Source organism: Mirounga leonina, unplaced genomic scaffold (assembly GCF_011800145.1).
Source record: "Mirounga leonina isolate KUSES-001 unplaced genomic scaffold, KU_Mleo_1.0 Mir_151, whole genome shotgun sequence".
Lineage (NCBI taxonomy): Eukaryota > Metazoa > Chordata > Mammalia > Carnivora > Phocidae > Mirounga > Mirounga leonina.
Genome location: NW_023270377.1, coordinates 82,241,696 through 82,259,932, shown reverse-complemented (window position 1 = coordinate 82,259,932; position 18,237 = coordinate 82,241,696). Strand labels below are relative to the sequence as shown.

The window sequence follows — 18,237 nt, the reverse complement described above, 5'->3', positions numbered from 1 at the left end:
TTTATTTCAACTTAGATTCCATGTCTAATAGTGCTTCTAATGTTTGAGTATTCCCCTTTCCAAACACACAGTTACATAAGCAAATGGTCACGGATCCTTTAGAGAAGGATGGAAAAGTCATTGCTATACAAACTTACCATGGTATAGCAGAGTCTTTCCTCATCGGGGATTTGATCTTTCCTTTAGTTAATCATTAAATAGTGAGTTTTGGTTTTATATGATATATCCATGTTAGCATTCCCACTTCTCTGAGTCTTTCAACTTCTTACTCACTGTTTGCCATGGCAGGCAGTATTTGCATTTCACTTTGGGTGGACCATTGCTTTATTCAACCTTCTAAGAGACATTCTAGTATATTAGTGTCATCTCTCTGAGTCCTTGCCAGGATGTCAAATGTTATATCATGGAAGAATGCTCTTATATGGATAAACTCTTTCTTATCCAACTTTGTACCTCAGCCCCCTTAATCCATCATTTTCAATACCCTGTCCCATATACTCTCTATGCTGTCTTCAGTGTCCTCATATTGGCTAGAACCTGTAGCTCCCAGCATTTTCCTGGATGTTATATTATTATTGGTATATTGGTCAGGAGGAGAGGTGGTGGTAGACATTGAAAAATGTTTGTGTGGGAATACAAAACAGAGTTCTTTGCATTTTCTTCACCAAGAGAGGAAAGCTAGATTTTAATAGGAATCGTGATCTATAGAACCAGAATGTTCAGGGAAGATCTGGCATTTTAAAATTCTTGAGTGCACCAACCCCAGATGTAATTATTCCAAGCCTCAGTGTCCCACACCTTCCAAATCACTGTTCTAATCTTGATGTAGCAGATGTGGGGATTGAGAGTTTTACCTTCTCTAGAGATCCATTTTTAGTAAGTGCTGGGCCTGACACTTCATTTCTTCTACCTTCTGGCTGCCAGGAATGACTATATCTTTATATGCTACCAAGGTACTTCTTTGACATTTATAATTTCTTTTGCATTGTCAATAATCACCTTCAGCCTATTATTTTATTTATCTAATACACTTACCAAAAACCCTTCCAACTTGAAAGCCTTTACAATTATTAATACTCTTTCTCTCAAACACCTGAGGTATTGCACTGGCCATTGCCTCCCTTCCATTGTTTTTTAATACTTGCTCACAAACAAAGGAAACTTTAATAATTGACCCTATTACACATCAGGAAAAATCAATACTCCACTTACCACTAGTGATGAAATTCTCAGGGCCAGTAAAACAAAGGATGACAAGTTTCCAAATCCCATTCCAGTGTATTATTATCTTAGGTCAATTTTTTCTGGAAACATACAATGACATTGAGATATTTAAGCAGGAATTTTAGTAGGGATGCTCCCAGGAACACCTGTAAGGAACTGAGGGTGCCAGTATTCAGCAAAGGGAAAAGTTGAACTGTGGTAAGTTACAATAGAGGTTTTAGCCAACGCCAATATCATGTGGAGTCCTAAATCTGGAAAAAAGTCTTCAAAACTGTCCCAAATTAATGCAAAATGTCTGGGGTTTTGTAGCCTCTCGTATGCTGTTCACTCCATGCAGGCTGCCTCTGGAAAGGCAATTCCCATAGAGAGATGCAGCTATGAACTGTCAGTAGCCAACACTCTTGGAAGCTGGTGGAATGAGTGCTTCCATTTGAAAGGGAGATATGAGTGGCACACCACACCATCCACTCCAGAGATATCACTCAAAGCATTAAATTCTGATGGGAAGCTTTATAGATTGGCTATGGCTAGGAGATTGATTATTGATAAATGAATCAATGGAAGTTTCCAATCTCATACAATAAAGGAGGCATAGGGGTCACCAAGACAATGAAGGAAGATTTGTGAATGAATGAATGAATGAATGCCTGGTAAAAACATCTTGAAAACAGAAAGTGTATTGAGTAAAAGAAGGGAGAACAGTGACAAATTTCACAACATATCTAGAGCAAGCCTGGCCTTGAAATTTACATTTCACTAGCGTGAAACAGGAAGCCCCTAGTGACCTTTTATTTCAGTGGTGGAAATTCTTGACACACTTCCATAGTTCCATTTCTGTAGAATGTTTTGAATTTTTATTTCTGATACCTTACAGTATCAGCACGTCTGGCAAGCATAAATTTTGGTCATTTCATTGATTTTTCTTTAGAATGAAAGGATACCATGGAAAGATAATATAATTTATTTAAAAATAATTATGTTTAATTTACATTTGTATTTAATTTGCATTTGTTTCTCAACCTCAGTACTATTGACATTTTGGCCCAATGATTCTTCATTGTGAAAGTTGTCCAGTGCATTGTGGGATGTTTAGCAGCATCCCTGGCCTCTACCCACTAGATTCCAGTGGCACTCCCCTCCCCCAAGTTGTGACAACAAAAAATGTCCCCAGACATTGCCAAATGACTCTGGTTGAGAACCACTAATTTAAAATCATGTTCAGGTGAGGTTTGGGTTCAAAATACCTGTACAGAAAATAATTTATTTCTAAAGCAAGCCAATCTTGTGTACATGACATTTAGGAACATAATTTATTTAATTGTAAAGTAAATACTGAAGGAATGAGGGGTTAAGAGAGATCATATTGAAAAGGGAGAGGCCAGATGATTTTTTTAAATAAGAGAAATTAATCACAATACTTAGTTTTTGTTCAGCAGGTAACATAATAGCATATTTTTTCTTGTTTTCTGTTTTGCCCATGAAGGATAAAAAAATTGACAAATTTTCATCCTAAGAAAGAAAATGAAAATTGCTGAGAGAAAAACCTAAAGTATTGAGAATAGCAAAAAAAAATTGGCTTTTTAAAAGACTTGGAATACCTTTGTGAGGTTAACTACATGATTGGGTTTTTATTATTGGATAATATCCAGTAACATATGTTCTGAAATTAAATACATATGGCAGGCACTGTGTTAAGCAAATATAAGGATGAATAAGCCATGGCTCCTACCCTTAAGAATCTTACAGTTGAGAGCAGTAATTCTCAACTTGGCCATAAGAACCACTGGGACAATTTTGAACACTACCAGTGCTCAGATATGACCCCAGATCAATTAAATCAGAATCTTGGGTTAGAGGGAGTCGAGGCATCAGTATTTGTAAAGCTTCCCAATTGCTTCCAGTTTGCAGCTAAGGTTGAAAGACAAATTTATGAACAAATAAAATTCAGCATAACTGTTACATAATAGAAGTATGTATCCAGTTATATTGAAGCACAGAGAAATAAACATCCAAATGTTAATTTATGGAAGTTTCATGAATTTGAATATTATCCCTATCACAAAAGAGACAGAAATTCAAATACATAATTTATATTAAGATAAACAAAAGATGAGTAAACTTTAAGACCATTTTATTTTTTTTTATTTTTTTTTTAAGATTTTTATTTATTTATTTGAGAGAGAGAGAATGAGAGAGAGCACATGAGAGTGGGGAGGGTCAGAGGGAGAAGCAGACTCCCCACCGAGCAAGGAGCCCGATGCGGGACTCGATCCAGGGACTCCAGGATCATGACCTGAGCTGAAGGCAGTCGCTTAACCAACTGAGCCACCCAGGTGCCCAAGACCATTTTAAAGCATAGCTTTTGTCAAATGAGGAAAATATGAATAAATGCAAGAAATAGCTTTTGATGCCAAACTTCCTTGAAGTCTATAGAATCACATATACTATGCCAGAAGATTGTTTTTTCCAGAAGATTTTTATTTTTGTATCAAAAATTCCAGATGAATTATTAAATAACCAAAAAGAAAATAAAAGTTAAAGAGTGATATTTGATTATAATTACCATATACTGTAGTCATTCAAATATTGGTCTGGGAATACATATTAATTAAATCCTTGTAGAACCATGCAAATGTTATATATTCCAATGTGTAGTAGTAATTAATTTAATGGCCAAGGTGGATAATCATACCTGCTCTCAATTTTTTTCTAGACAGATTAATTTAGTCTGTGCTCTATGATGTGGAAATCTAGCTTGTCAAGTGAGTATTTATTCAGTTAATCCAGCAGAGCCCATACTATTGACTGGGAAATATTTGAGTCAGTTTTGAATAGATTCTGTGATCTATCCCTGTACATATATAAGAATTTTTCCCTCTATTTTGAATAAACTATAGTTTTGAAAGAGAATAAATACTGTGCTATGACACACAGTTTGCACAAGGAGTGGGAATTGTTAATGTTGTTAATACACATTTGTCGGGGCACCTGGGTGGCTCAGTCGGTTAAACATCTCCTCTCGGCTCCGGTCATGATCCCGGGGTCCTGGGATCGAGCCCCGCATCGGACTCCCTGTTCCTTGGGAGGCCTGCTTCTCCCTCTGCCTGCAGCTTCCCCTGCTTGTGTTCCCTATCTCGCTGTCTCTCAGTCAAATAAATAAATAAAATATTTTTTTAAAAATTAAAAAAAAATACACATTTGTCTCCATACATTTATTACAGTTCAGTCTTGGGCTCCTGCAATCTTCCTGTTTGAAGTATAACTTAGAGAATCTATATTTGAAAAAGGATGACTGAGACACTTGCTAACTAAATGTTTATCTTCTAATTTCTAAGCTTTATGAAAAATCAATTTAGAATCAGAAATCCATATACCTGGACATCATTAACCTACTTCCTTAGAATAAAACATCCAAGTGAAATGGTCACGTGAAATATGTCCTTGCATCTTCTGCAAAAGCACTTTTGAGGAAATCTCCCATCATGTTGTTCAATATGACTCGCATAAAGATTATTAATAAATTACTTCTAGAATTCAGTTTTGAGAAAAATAATGTTTCTATTGTCACATTTATTTTAATATAAAAGACAATATTATAAATGTCAAATTACTCATCCACTTTCATATTTACAATACCATAGTCATCTATAACACTATGGGACATTTGGGGCTTTCTTTTTATTTTTTTTTTAATTTTTATTTCTAGAAAACTTTGAGCTAAATTTCATGTTCAATTACAGTAACTGTATTAGCCTATGTTCTTGGAGTATTTAATTTCTCCAAATTCTTGTCATTTACATTTTCTTTTTTTTTAATTTTATGATTGCATTTTATGTGTACTTTATTTTAAATTGTATCAAAAATTTATCACAGTATGCAGGGTAGAAACCATGTTGAAAGAAAATATTTTTAAGAGGTATTATGAGAAGTTCAACAACTATATGCATTATTTGGATTTACTCAGGTTCAACCTCTTCTTTGTCTTTTAAAATATAATATTTAAAAGTAATCCCACTTTCACTAAAGAATGCATTGCTAAGTGGTAAAGAATATCATTGGTTTTGTTTATATTATCCGTGAAATGTATGTCTGTTTGGAACATAAATTTAAAATCTAGGATCACAGAAGCTGTCTATTCTTTTTTTTTTTTTTTTTTTTTTTGAAGCTGTCTATTCTGTCTAACGACAAAATGCCTAGAAGTAGTGCCCAGACATATTTGCCTATTTGGTTAGGTTTAGTTAGGTTTACTTACTTGAACATCCAAAATGATGATGGATATCATAGGTAGATATAAAATGATAGCAAATTAACTGCTGTTCTGACTTGTCAATACTAACACATTTTATTGGTAACATTTGTAAGTTAACTTTCCAAAGTGTATTCACTTAATGACACCTGCTTTAAGAGGCTAATGAGATAATGTGCATATACTTCCAAAACTTAAATATTATCTAGTTCAATTTCAATAATAATATGTTCTAAAATATCTAGTAAACATTTTTTCCCACCTGTGAGAACATCAGTTCTAGCCATACCAGGATTGTAGCTCATGCTTTTTTAAAAATCAATTTTATGTCATATTCTTTCCCAACACATTTTTGTTTTCATCATTTATGTGTCTTATGAAACTACAGGAAGTGAAACCTGTGCAGTAATAGAATGGATGCCAAGAAGTATTTCAGTCACTACTTTATCTGCATTTTTAAAATAGCTGTTTCTCTTGGATAAACAATTCAAACTGATGACATAATATAAATATATGTACACATGTAATGATGTAGGGTTACATCATGTCACACTCTGTATGCCTAAATAATGAACAGTTATAATGCAAGCAGCCTAATTTTCATGGATCTAAATTTCATCACTGGTTCTTTCCAAGGAAATTCAGATTTATACAAATGGCATCCTGAAAAGATTTTTACTCTTGCACCATATTCAGTATGTGAGGAAATGTACCAGTTAATGTATTTTCACACGTAATATAGAGATAGATTAGAAATGTCTATTAACTTCTGGCCCAGTTCAGGACATAGGAGAAATTTCTTTAGATTTGCACTATCCAGTATGGGAGCCACTAGCACCCTATGGTTCAAGTTGCATTTTAATTAAATTAAATTAAAAATTCAGTTGCTCAGTTGCACTAGACACATTTCAAGTGTTAAATAGTCTCTTGTGGCTAGTGGCTACCATACTGGACCATAAAGAACACTTCTTTAATGCAAAGATTTCTGCATGGTACATGGATAACCTAGAACCTCATCTCACCAACTGCATTCCAGTTGAAGAACCCTATTCTACATAATTAATGGAAAAATTGCACAAATATAAAATGTTTTCACCCTCATGTTGATATGAATTAGTTCTAATATCATACAAATTTTCATCTTATATAATCTAAAGCTTTGTCATTAGGGAATAAGACATACCTTGTAACTTGGATTTAAATTTTTCAACTACAGTAGGATAAAATTAGGAAATCTCCCGCAAGATACCTAGGAAATTGATAAATTGCTCTCTGGGAAGTTATGACCATGTTCCTCTTCTTAAATTTTGTAATCATTGATAATTATGTATAGCTTTATTTTTATAAATGTTTTTATGAATTTTTCACAGCTTTATGCTTTTACACACAAGTGTGCCTTTAAAATTATATTTTCTAAATTAATCTACAATCGTTGGTTTCTCTTTTTACATAGTAATGTTTGATACACTAATATACTTGAAGAAATTAATATGTGATAAATTAATAGTTCTGGATAATGCAACGCTAAGAGAAACATTTTTATTTCAACCATTGCTGACAAATTTCTTAAAATAACTAGTCTATTTTCTGCCTTAACATATCTAGTAACCTGAAAATAATACATCATTTTTTTATAATTTCTACTCTTGCAGTACTTCTGTGTTCAAAATATGAAGTATATTTTGATAGGTAGCACTGTTGCCATTCACAGATGTAAGGCATAGGGGTGGATATTGAGCCATTTGATCTAATTCCTTTTATAATAACTTCCTGAATCATTATCCACCCAATGCTTGAAATTGTCCACTAATGTAGAACCCTGCAACTAATTTATATGGGCTTCATTCAATCAACCCATTCATTTATAGATTCTGGGAGAATGAATGCAAACTCATCATATTCCTTGCCCTCAAAAAACTAATAGTTTAGTGAAGGGTTCTGGTAAGTGAGCAAGCAATTATAATGAAGTATGAGAAGTACAACCATATGACTAATTATGGAAGTTAAGGAAGAAGTATAGAAAGTAATTAAAATAATTATTGAGCTTTTATTATGTGATAGACACTTTGACATGCTTGGTCACTTTCCATAAGGAGCTTCACCTGCCTTGCTTACCACCGGATGAGACCAGCAGAATGCTCAAAAATCTCCAGTGAATACTGAATTGTGGAGGAATTTGAAAAAAAGACAAGCTGAAGTTTCCATTCCATAGATACCATAGGTGCACCTTTCCAGTTTGTGGATGTAGATGGGTACAGAGAGCTGGCCACTTGTGTGAAGATGAATTAAGTGCTTCTAATACTGCAATTGAAAAATTTATGGAAGACACTATTAAATCACTTTTTTTTTATAATAAGGATGTCAGTGAAAAAGTGCTACTTTGGCAAGGAGATGTGACATTACCGACGTATACAACAATTGTGCATACCAGCAGTGAATGTCTCACAGATAAGAATCCTGTGGCAGAAAATATCTTCCTACCTGTGGGTCCTGATTTGAAAGAGGAACTCCAAAATCTTAAAGGCTGCTGAACAGGTGAAACAAAATTGACAAAAGGATTTAATATAGCCACCCACATCATTTACACAGCAGGACCTAAATACAAGAGCTGTTATCAAATAGCAGCTGAGGGTTCCCTGCACAGCTGCTACAGAAATTGACTTCAGTTGGCAAAAGAGCAGTCAATGTCTTCTGTTGGATTCTGTGTCATCAGTTCTGCAAAATAAGTTATCCTTAGAGAATGCAACATACATAGCTCTTGTAAAGCAAATTCCTAGAGATTCATGAAGAGACCACCAAAAAAGGAACATTTGCAGTCTCTAAACTTGAAGAGGCGACTTACCAAGATCTGCCACCTCCATAGTTCTCAAGGTCATTAAAAGAGGAGAGTCGATCATGGCCATACCTGCCTGCAGATATTGGAAATGTAGAAAAGGGCTCTGTGGTACCTGAATGGCAGATTAGAATAAGTGCAAAACCTGGTGAGCCAGAGGACAGGTGGCTTGAAGAAGACTTGAAGAAGGTGAGTCATGTGAAAATTGGTGGCACAGCATAGCAGGCAGGGGGAATGGTGGCACGGAGGCCCTAAGGCAGGAGAAGCACACCTAATATGTTAGAGGAACATGAGGGCCAGAGGAGTCAAAGTGGTAATAGAATCCAGATCACTAAAGTCCTGGTAGAGCATTGTAAGTGCATCAGCTTTAGCCTGAGCAAGAAAGAAAGACATTTACGGGTTTTGAGCAGGGATGTTATGACTGGACTTCCATGTTGAGAGATTTAATAGTGACTGGCTCAGGGAGATTAGAGTGTAGGGAAACAAGGATGAACTGTAAAATTTGTTAAGAAACTATGGCAGGAATTCTGGCCAGAGATGGTAGTGGCTATATCTGGGGTGGTGGTAGGAAGTCAAGTGGAAATGGTGACAAGTGGCCAGAAGCTGGATTTATTTTAAACGTCAAGCTAATAGGATTTCCTGAGGGACTGGATATTAAGTGTGAGGACAATACCCTTTTTGACCTACCAGCAAAGAGAGTGGAGTTGTAATTAAATGAAATATGAAAAGGGAGCATGGAGCAGGCTTTAGGGGAGATTGGAAGTTCAGTTTGGGACATGTTAAGTTTGGAACATTTACTGAACATCCGAGCAGAGAGGGATATATGCATCTGGACTTTGGAAAGATGTCTGGACTAGAGACGTCATGTGATGGTCATCAGTGCTGAGATAATATTTAAAGCCATGAAATAGCCAAGGGGATGGGTGCAGATAGAGAAGAGAAGAGAGCTAAGGACCTAGCTGTGGGGAATGTCAACATTAAGAGATTAGGAGAAGAAAAGAAAACCCAAAGGAGATTGAATGACACCAGTGAGTGGGAGAAGAAAATAAGAGAAGCGTAGTGCCCTAAAAGGCAAGTGAGAGAGGATATCGATCAAATATGCGTACTCAATTATGTTAAATACTGCTGACAATTCCAGTAAGATAAGAAAACTTAGATATTGGTAGAGAGGATGTGTAAGAGAAGACAGAATCAAAGGAATGCTTGGACAACATGCTTGGGCAACTGAATGCATGATGTCTCAATTCGATGGGATTAAGAATTTAGGAGGAGCAGGGCTGCGGGAAAGATAATGTGCCAAGCATTTGGCATACACCCCAGGGCACCACAAACACACACCTAGGGCGGTCTAGTCTTTCCAGTGCCCCACGGGAGTGGCCAGGTGTGGACCAAGGTCTAGATTGGCAGAAGCAAGGGCCAGAACAGCAGCCATAGCGGTGAGAGATGGTGGCAGGTGCTGTGGCTCCTTGAGAGAGGAGGGCTTTGAATGGGGCAGCACCAAGCCCACAAGTCTGTGCCTGCAGCATCTCACAGATAGCAAAGCCCTGGCCTGAACCCCCGTGCAGGCCAAGTTAGCTAGCAGGCACTAAATGTTGTCTGGGCATTATCAGAAAATAAAAATGTCCACATAAACATTGCAGTAAAGGATGAAAGAAAGATAATAGAATTTTTCAGTTTACAATCTGCTGCCGTATTTCAAAGCACAGAGCCACAGATGTAATAGAAATTAAATTTAGAATGGCCACACTTGACAGAAAAAACGATATTTTTACTTGAAACTTTGGATGAATCAATTACTAATGAAGAAGGCAGTTTTAAAACTATTTGTTTTCTTGTAATTGAAGTTATCAATTAGCAATAATCGCGCCTCGGATAAACCTCATTGGCTACAATACTGCCACTGCGCAAAGCTGTTTTCTTGTAATTGAAGTTATAGCTATAAAATACATGGACGAGTATGTTGAAATTTTGAATTATATACAAGTCATGAAGCCATTTCTGTCTCTTGTACAATAACCAGTAGTTACAGGAAATGTCAGTGAAAACATTAAAATGCTATTATATCAATTCACATTTAAAATATTAATTATATTAGATTTATATTATTAGTTATAACAGCCATCTGAAACTGATTTATATGAAGGGTTAACTGTCTCTAAAAAAACTGTTTCTCAAGAATGATCAGCCTTAGACATACTAAAATTTATATTTCAAAATAATTTATCAGAAATGTATCCCAATGTTTTCAAAACCTATAAAATACTATGAAGAGTTCTAGTAACAGTTGCACCAGCAGAAAGTTTTCTCAAAATCAAAAATTATTTACAAACTTACATTTGCCAAGATTGACTAAAGTCACCTTCAATTATGTTGATTGAAAAGGAGTTAATGGCCAAATATACAAAATTTCTGAAACGTAAGCCAGAAAAATCTTCTGTCACATTAATAAAGTATTATTATTTATTGTATTATATAAAATTATACCAAAATATTATTTTTTTGCAATCTTGTTTTGCAAGTTTGTTGTTACTGATATATCCATTGTTAATAAGTATATAATAAAATATTTTTAAAAGAAAAAGGCTTATTTTAGTACTTTTTACTGTACTTTTTTCCTGATTCTTAAGCATAGGGGCTCCATCTTTATTTGACACAGGTCCCCATGTATTGTGTAGCCAACTCTGTTAAGAAGTTGATTTGCTGGGGTATGCTATTTCAGAGAATAGAAGGTTTTTGAAAAAGAGAAACAGAGGAAAAATAAAGTATGGAATGGTTTGGGAATGAGAATAAGGAAGAGGTTACATGAAGTGGGTGGGAGTGTTCATATATATTAGGCAGTGCCCAGAGATGTTCAGAGTGTTAGGATAGATTGGACAAGTTGAAAAACTGCCAATAGGATTAGTCCCAGCAGACCCCTAGTTGCCTGGAGTTGGGAGCAAGAAGGGAAAGGGCCTCAGGAATCAGACCTATCTCACCTGTATTATCTAAGTGCTGGTTACTTGCAATTTCCCTTTATGATGCTTTTCAACTAGCTGCCCTCCCCTAAAGAATTCCTCAGGGAAATCATGACCTTCATTCTGTGCATTGGTAAGCAGTTACCCCTTCTGAAGTATTAGTATGCAGTTCCCCATGAATGCAGCTCTACAGCAAACAGTACCTACACTGCTTGTGACTATTGCTTGGAGGCTCATGTTTGAAATGGGTCTTTCAATTCTCAGTCCTGGCTTTGCTATTAAACAAGGCACATCTGTCCTTTCTCGTTACCTTTGGGTCTCTGAAAGGCAAATGGCCTCTCCTTTCAGGGTGCTTCCTCAAGGGTGTTTGTAAGAACATCGTATTCTAAATGTTAACATACACCATTCCAATTGGGTGAGAAACAAAATCCTGATTCTGCAGAATGGCAAAAAGCTATTCAAAATTTTTTTGTGGGGGTGTGATACTGAGCATATCAGTTTGCTAGAGCTGCCATAACAAAATTTCACAAACTGGATGGCTTAAACGACAGCAGTTTATTTTCCTATAGTTCTGGAAGCTGGAAGTCCAAGATCAAGGTGTCGGTAGGTTGGTTTCCTTTGAGGCCTCTCTCTTTGGCTCGCAGATGGCTGCCCATTTGGTGCCCCTTTACCCGGTTGTGTCTCTCTGTGCATATCTGCCTGTGGTTTCTATGTGTGTCCAAATTTCCTCTTCTCATAAACACACCAATCAGATCAGATTATAGCCACCCTCATGGCCTCATTTTGATGTAATCACATTTATAAGGGCCCTATCTTTAAATATGATCACATTATAAGGTTCTGGAGCTTAGAGATACAATGTATGAATTTATGAAGGGGGACACAATTGAGCCCATAACACTGATGAACGAGTAATGTTATTTATATAGAGCAAGGGTGACCAACAAAACTGCTTATAGAAATTAGAAAGAAAACACTGATGGGTAAAAAGGGCTAGGTAGAGGAAAACAGCAATATACAAGGAGGGTAGATCTTATAGAAGAAAAGCAATTTCTCTGACAGGATATTGGATCTTTTGATTGTGTTCAAGAGAAGCCAAAAATCTGGATGATTATGTTAATATAGTATGTATTTGTTTAGAATACACACGCATACACACACACACACGCACACAGACACTACAAGCCAAATAAAAGCTCTGGTAGGCATGAACTAACCCAGAGGGAACCTATGTGCAATCTCTGATATGGGCAGTAAGTGCAGAGTTCTGTACATACGTGTTTCTGAAAAGTAGCAAGACACTCAGCAACGGGTAATTAAATCACTTTTTATTTTCATAAACAATCCAGGAGTTTAAATTATTTTCAGGTGGAGATCATGCCAATGCCATAATTTCTAAGAGAATTAGAGAAAGAAGAGACATATGGAGACTTAAATCAGGTAAAACAAACAAAAATTAAAGAACTTTTAGTAGAACTAATATGACTCTTAAATTTAAATCTACAGTTCCTTCCCCTCTCTGTAAAGATGTCCTTAATATGGTAATGAGTGTCAAAGGGTGGGGGAGAGAAGCAGCAATCATATTCAATATGAGATAAGAGGACTCTATCTTTTCTGCATATAAAGCTTTAGTCCTGCATTTTATTTCAAGTTTGGTGAACAGCAATCAGTTCCCATTTGTGATTAGTCTCTGTCTTTGCACTGAAGAGAGGGTTGAGACAGAGTTTTAAAGGTTATTCTACACCAGACAAAAGGAATACATGAAAAATAAAAGGCTTTTCAAATGATCTAAAGTGCACTTGAATCTGCCACTTTGATATCATTAGCAAATTGTGATTGATTAAGTATCACAGTTAAATCTCTTCCAAGCTTTTTTGGACTAAAAGGGGGTATAGCAAGTGTGGATATTCCCAGTATGTGGCATTATTTTCTAAATGTACAAGGGATATTTTTTTAGGTTTCATAATCCTATCTCTTACTCCTGAAATTATAATGTTAGATAGAATCCTGAGAGTAGTTGTTCCTGAATCATTGTTCAAGCAGATGATTTGCTCAACATCTCAGACTGGAGATTAATAGGAACAGTTATGGGATGATGCTAACATTCCACTCCATTGATAATGCAGAATATGAGTCAAACATAATTTATTTGATTGTTTTTATAAATCATTCTTTTAGTTAGAAACCTTTACTTGTCCTAAGGTTGGTCCATCCCAACTAAGCAGTTTAAGCAAATCTGTCTCCGGGGGGTAGGGGGGAGCAAAAATGATGCTTTTTCTTTTGAATATTGATTTTAAAAATATCCTCACTGAAGGTCACCAAAGTTTTCTTAAACATAATAATAATTATATACCTATGAAACCAAAGTGTCTTGATATACAAGGTACCATTTAATCCATAGCTTTCTTCTTCTTTTTTTTTTTTTTTTTAAGATTTTATTTATTTATTTGACAGAGAGAGACCGCGTGAGAGGGAATACAAGCAGGGGGAGTGGGAGAGGGAGAAGCAGGCTTCCCGCTGAGCAGGGAGCCCGATGCAGGGCTCGATCCCAGGACCCTGGGATCATGACCTGAGCCGAAGGCAGACGCTTAACGACTGAGCCACCCAGGCACCCCTCTAGCTTTCTTCTGATAATTTGTTGATGAGGAGAGTATTGAGAGATACAAAACAAAATTACAGACTGCCACAGGAATATGGAATTCACTGATCCCTTTTTTTTTTTTAAGATTTTATTTATTTATTTATTTGAGAAAGAGAGAGAGAGAAACAGCATGAGAGGGGATAGGGTCAGAGGGAGAAGCAGGCTCCCCGCCGAGCTGGGAGCCCAATGCGGGACTCGACCCCAGGACTCCGGGATCATGACCTGAGCCGAAGGCAGTCGCTTAACCAACTGAGCCACCCAGGCGTCCCACTGATCCCTTTTTAAAGTATGTGAAAGTGGAAGCAGTAGGATATACTACTAAAACTATGAAAGGAAGATTTTGAAACTAAAACCTAGCTATACCGCTGCCAATGACTAGTTGTTTCACAATGGCCTTTTATTCCACTTCTCAAAGACTAAATTTCCTTCTCTGCTCTACTTTCTTAGTATCATTTTATTGATTAGGGCCCAGAATAAGATTTTTCACTCCCCTACTTCTGTGATCCATTCAAAGCTATCATTAGAACTGTTCAAAAATATTCTGTTTCTCCATGCAGGCATTTGGTAAGATCTCACTTTCCCACGTCTTTTGAAGTTGGGTAGAATACATTATTTTTTTGTAGTTAATGAAACAGGAGTGACAATGACAACCATCATCTCAAGAGAAGGTTTTGAGAACCAATGAATGATTTCTCTGTGTTGTCATAATCATGGGAGGTCATGTCCAAACAGAGCATTTATCATCTGGGTACCTGAGTAAATAGAATTAGTCTGGATTCCCTGATGATCCACAATGGACATTAGGCATGAAGCAATAAATAAACCTCCATTATGAAACCCAATAAAACGTTGGGATTATGTATTATTTCAATACAACATCACTTATCCTGACTGATAGAATATGTTCATCCCAAAAGGAGTTTGTTACATGAAATAATACATGCACGTATATAACTATAATTATAGCATCACCAGAACTTTAAAAATACTTTAAATAAATTAAATTTTAAAAAAGATTTTAATTATTTATTTGAGAGAGAGAGTGAGAGAGCAAGAAAGAGAGAGCAGGAGCAAGGTGAGGGGAGAGGGAGAAGCTGATTCCCTGTTGAGTAGGGAGCCTGATACAGGGTTTGATCCCTGGACTCCAGGATCATGACCTGAGACAAAGGCAGACGCTTTAACTTACTGAGCCATCCAGGCACCCCTAATTAAAATTATTAATAACAATTTATATTCAATCTTAATACAGTAACTCTTTGGCTTATTTTTTACCCACATGCAGCTATATTCTTGCTTACCAGTATTCTTTATCTCATTTGTGGTGACTACAGATATGTCAAGTCTTTTCACATGGGTTTCAGTGTGATTGTAATTCACCCTCCTGATAGTTATGCTATAATCTCCATTAACTCTCAGTCTCCACAGACTACTCTATATTCTTGGAAGCCTTCCAACCATCTCTCCTTTCTGGATTCTATTTAGCTTATTTTCAAAAATGTTCACAACAACTCTATGCAGTTTAGTAAAGGAGAAGGCACTTGTTTCACTTACTAGGAAGGTCATTTTCCATCAATCATTCAGAGACATCTACTCTCCCACCTTTCCTGTGACTTTTTTTCCCACACTATCATTCCTCTCAATGAGTTCCAAGTTCCCTTCCTATTACATCTCCATCCTGCTGAAAGTTCACTATACCTATTTGTGTACTGAAGAGTGCCAGAACTTCAGACTGCACCAAAAATTTGATACCTATATAGTCATTCATTCATTTAAGACATTTTAATCAAATGCCTAGTAAATATGTGGTACTCTCTTAGATATAGGAGATTCAAGGGATTTGAGCCTGCATTTTGAAGGGGTTGTTTTCTGGTCAGGGACCCCACCAGTAGACAGGCAATTGCAAGATTGTTTGATGGGAGACTAAGTTACCATGAGAGCACATAACAGAGTATCCACACCCAGCTTTGCCTGGAGAAGGCTTCCTGGTTGTGATGTCTAACCTGAGAATGCATCAAAGTTTGTGAAGGGATGCAAGAGAGGATGAAGGGCAGTAGAAAGGGGTCCAGACAGAGGAAACATGTAACAGAGCTCTAAATTGAAATATCATTGTTTTTTTCCAAGAATCCACATAAGTTAGTGGGCCTGAGGAAAAATTCTTGATGAGGGGCAAATGGCAGACTAGCAAGATTATAAGAATCAGATTTGAAAGTAGACAACAATAGGCCTAATAATGAAAAATAATTTTGCTCTGTCCAAGAATATGTGTTCATCTTAAGGGCATTTCTCATCCAATGGAGGAATTTTTATATGACAGTGACGAGATCTATTTTGCCAGTTGACTTCAGCCACAGTGTGGAGACTCTCATAGATGCTGAAATGTCAATCAAGAGTTTATTGTATAAAAATAGACGAGAGATGAGGGCAGTCTGAATTAAGTAGTGATAAGATAGAGGAAAGAATTGGATGATTTGAGAAAGATTGGGAGTTTAAAAAAAATGATTTGGCAGTTAATATGTAGATGCAAGAGAGTGAAGGGAGCTGTAAGGAAGAAGGTAAGGTTAGAAGGTGGGGTATCTTGGCAGACAGCAATTCTCTGGGATACGTATAGGAATCAGAAGACAGGGGAACCGAATTATGTACAAAGATACCTATTTCAGACAAAATGAGTTTAGCAGGACTATGAAATGGTCTTCCAAGTGAAAATGCTCTATGCTCAATTGTGGTTTTTTTTTTTTTTTTTTTTGAGAGAGAGAGAATGAGAGAGAGAGAACACATGAGAGGGGATAGGGTCAGAGGACGAAGCAGACTCCCTGCCGAGCAGGGAGCCCGATGCGGGACTCGATCCAGGGACTCCAGGATCATGACCTGAGCCAAAGGCAGTTGCTTACCCAACTGAGCCACCTGGGCGCCCGCTCTATGCTCAATTGTATAAACTGCATTGAAATGTCTTAAAAGACTGGTCAGTTGTACCTTCCCTATTTTACCTCCTAAATCCCCTTTCCAGAATACCTAACATTCTTCTTATTCTTTTAAGTATTCCAAATCATGACACGATAGTGTTTCAATAACATGAAATACCTATCTCAAATTGCATTTGTTTTAAAAGTTCAACACTTTCAAACTTATAACACTTTGTAAGTCACCTTCAGATACTACCATCCATAAAATTTTGATCGAGGCAGGTGTTTTACTTTACATTTGACAGATGAAAAAAATCGATGCTGATTGTTGTGACCTGCTGTATTTTATCATGAGTAAGCAGAGGAGTCCTGACTCAAATCCACATCCTCTAATTTCTAGTTACTTATATCGTCCTCAGTTTTGTTTTGTTTTTAATGTGGAACATAAATAAAATAATGTTTAGAAATACTTCTGGCTCTTTTCTCTGCACATTATCTTAATAGTCATTCACAAGTGGTTTTGATACAGTTTTCAAGTAATAGTAGGCAGTTTTTCTGTAAATATTTTAATTGGTTATAGTGTACATACATTAATGTGCATAAGTATTAAGTGTATAGCTCAATAAATGTTTACACAGTGAAGAACTCAGAAGCCTCAGTCATGTCCATTCTCAAGAAAGAAACATCCAAACTTAAGCCAATATTCTGACTTTTGTTATAGAGATCATGCCTGTTCCTTTCATTTTTTTTTAACACTTTAAACAAATGTAATCATAGGGTGTGTACTTTATAATATCTGGTTTCTTTTGCTTGAAATTATATCTGTTGTCTGTGGCTGTAATTCTTTTTTTACTAAATTTTTTTTTTTGTCTCTGTGATACTTTATATATAAATACACTGTTGGTTGCTTGTTTATTCTTCTGTTGATGGGCATTTGTGTGTAATGAACAAAGCTGCTATGAATATTCTTCTGCCTGTGTTGTGGTGCCTGTTTATGCATATGTGTAGCTAGGGATGGAACTGCTGAGTCACAGGATTCTGTGTATGCCTATATCCATAGTACGGCCAGGTATTTTTACAAACTGAAAGAATTAATTTTAGTTCTGTAGTCTAGACTATCAAGTGTAATGTATGAGAATTCCAGTTGCATCACACTTCTGCCATCATTTGATATTTTCAATCTTTTTTTCATTTTAGCCATTTTAGTGAATGTGTAGTATATTCCATTTTTTGTTTTAATTTTAATTTCTTTGATGAATAATGAAATCTGGCAACTTTTCATGTGCTTATTAACCAGTTGGACAAATTTCTTTGATAAAATAGTATTCAAATCTTTTGACAATTTTTTGATTGGGCTGTCTTTTTTTTAAGATTTATTTATTTATTTTGGAGAGAATGCACATGAGTGGGGGGGAGCAGAGGAAGAGAGATAATCCTCA

General features: G+C 36.2%; 2 pseudogenes; one reads left to right on the top strand and one right to left on the bottom strand.

The window, feature by feature from the left end:
* The first annotated feature begins 2,942 nt into the window (after positions 1 to 2,942).
* On the top strand, positions 2,943 to 8,525 carry LOC118011677 (annotated as a pseudogene).
* A 1,559-nt stretch (positions 8,526 to 10,084) lies between these two features.
* On the bottom strand, positions 10,085 to 10,215 carry LOC118012802 (annotated as a pseudogene).
* Between the last annotated feature and the right edge of the window lie 8,022 nt (positions 10,216 to 18,237).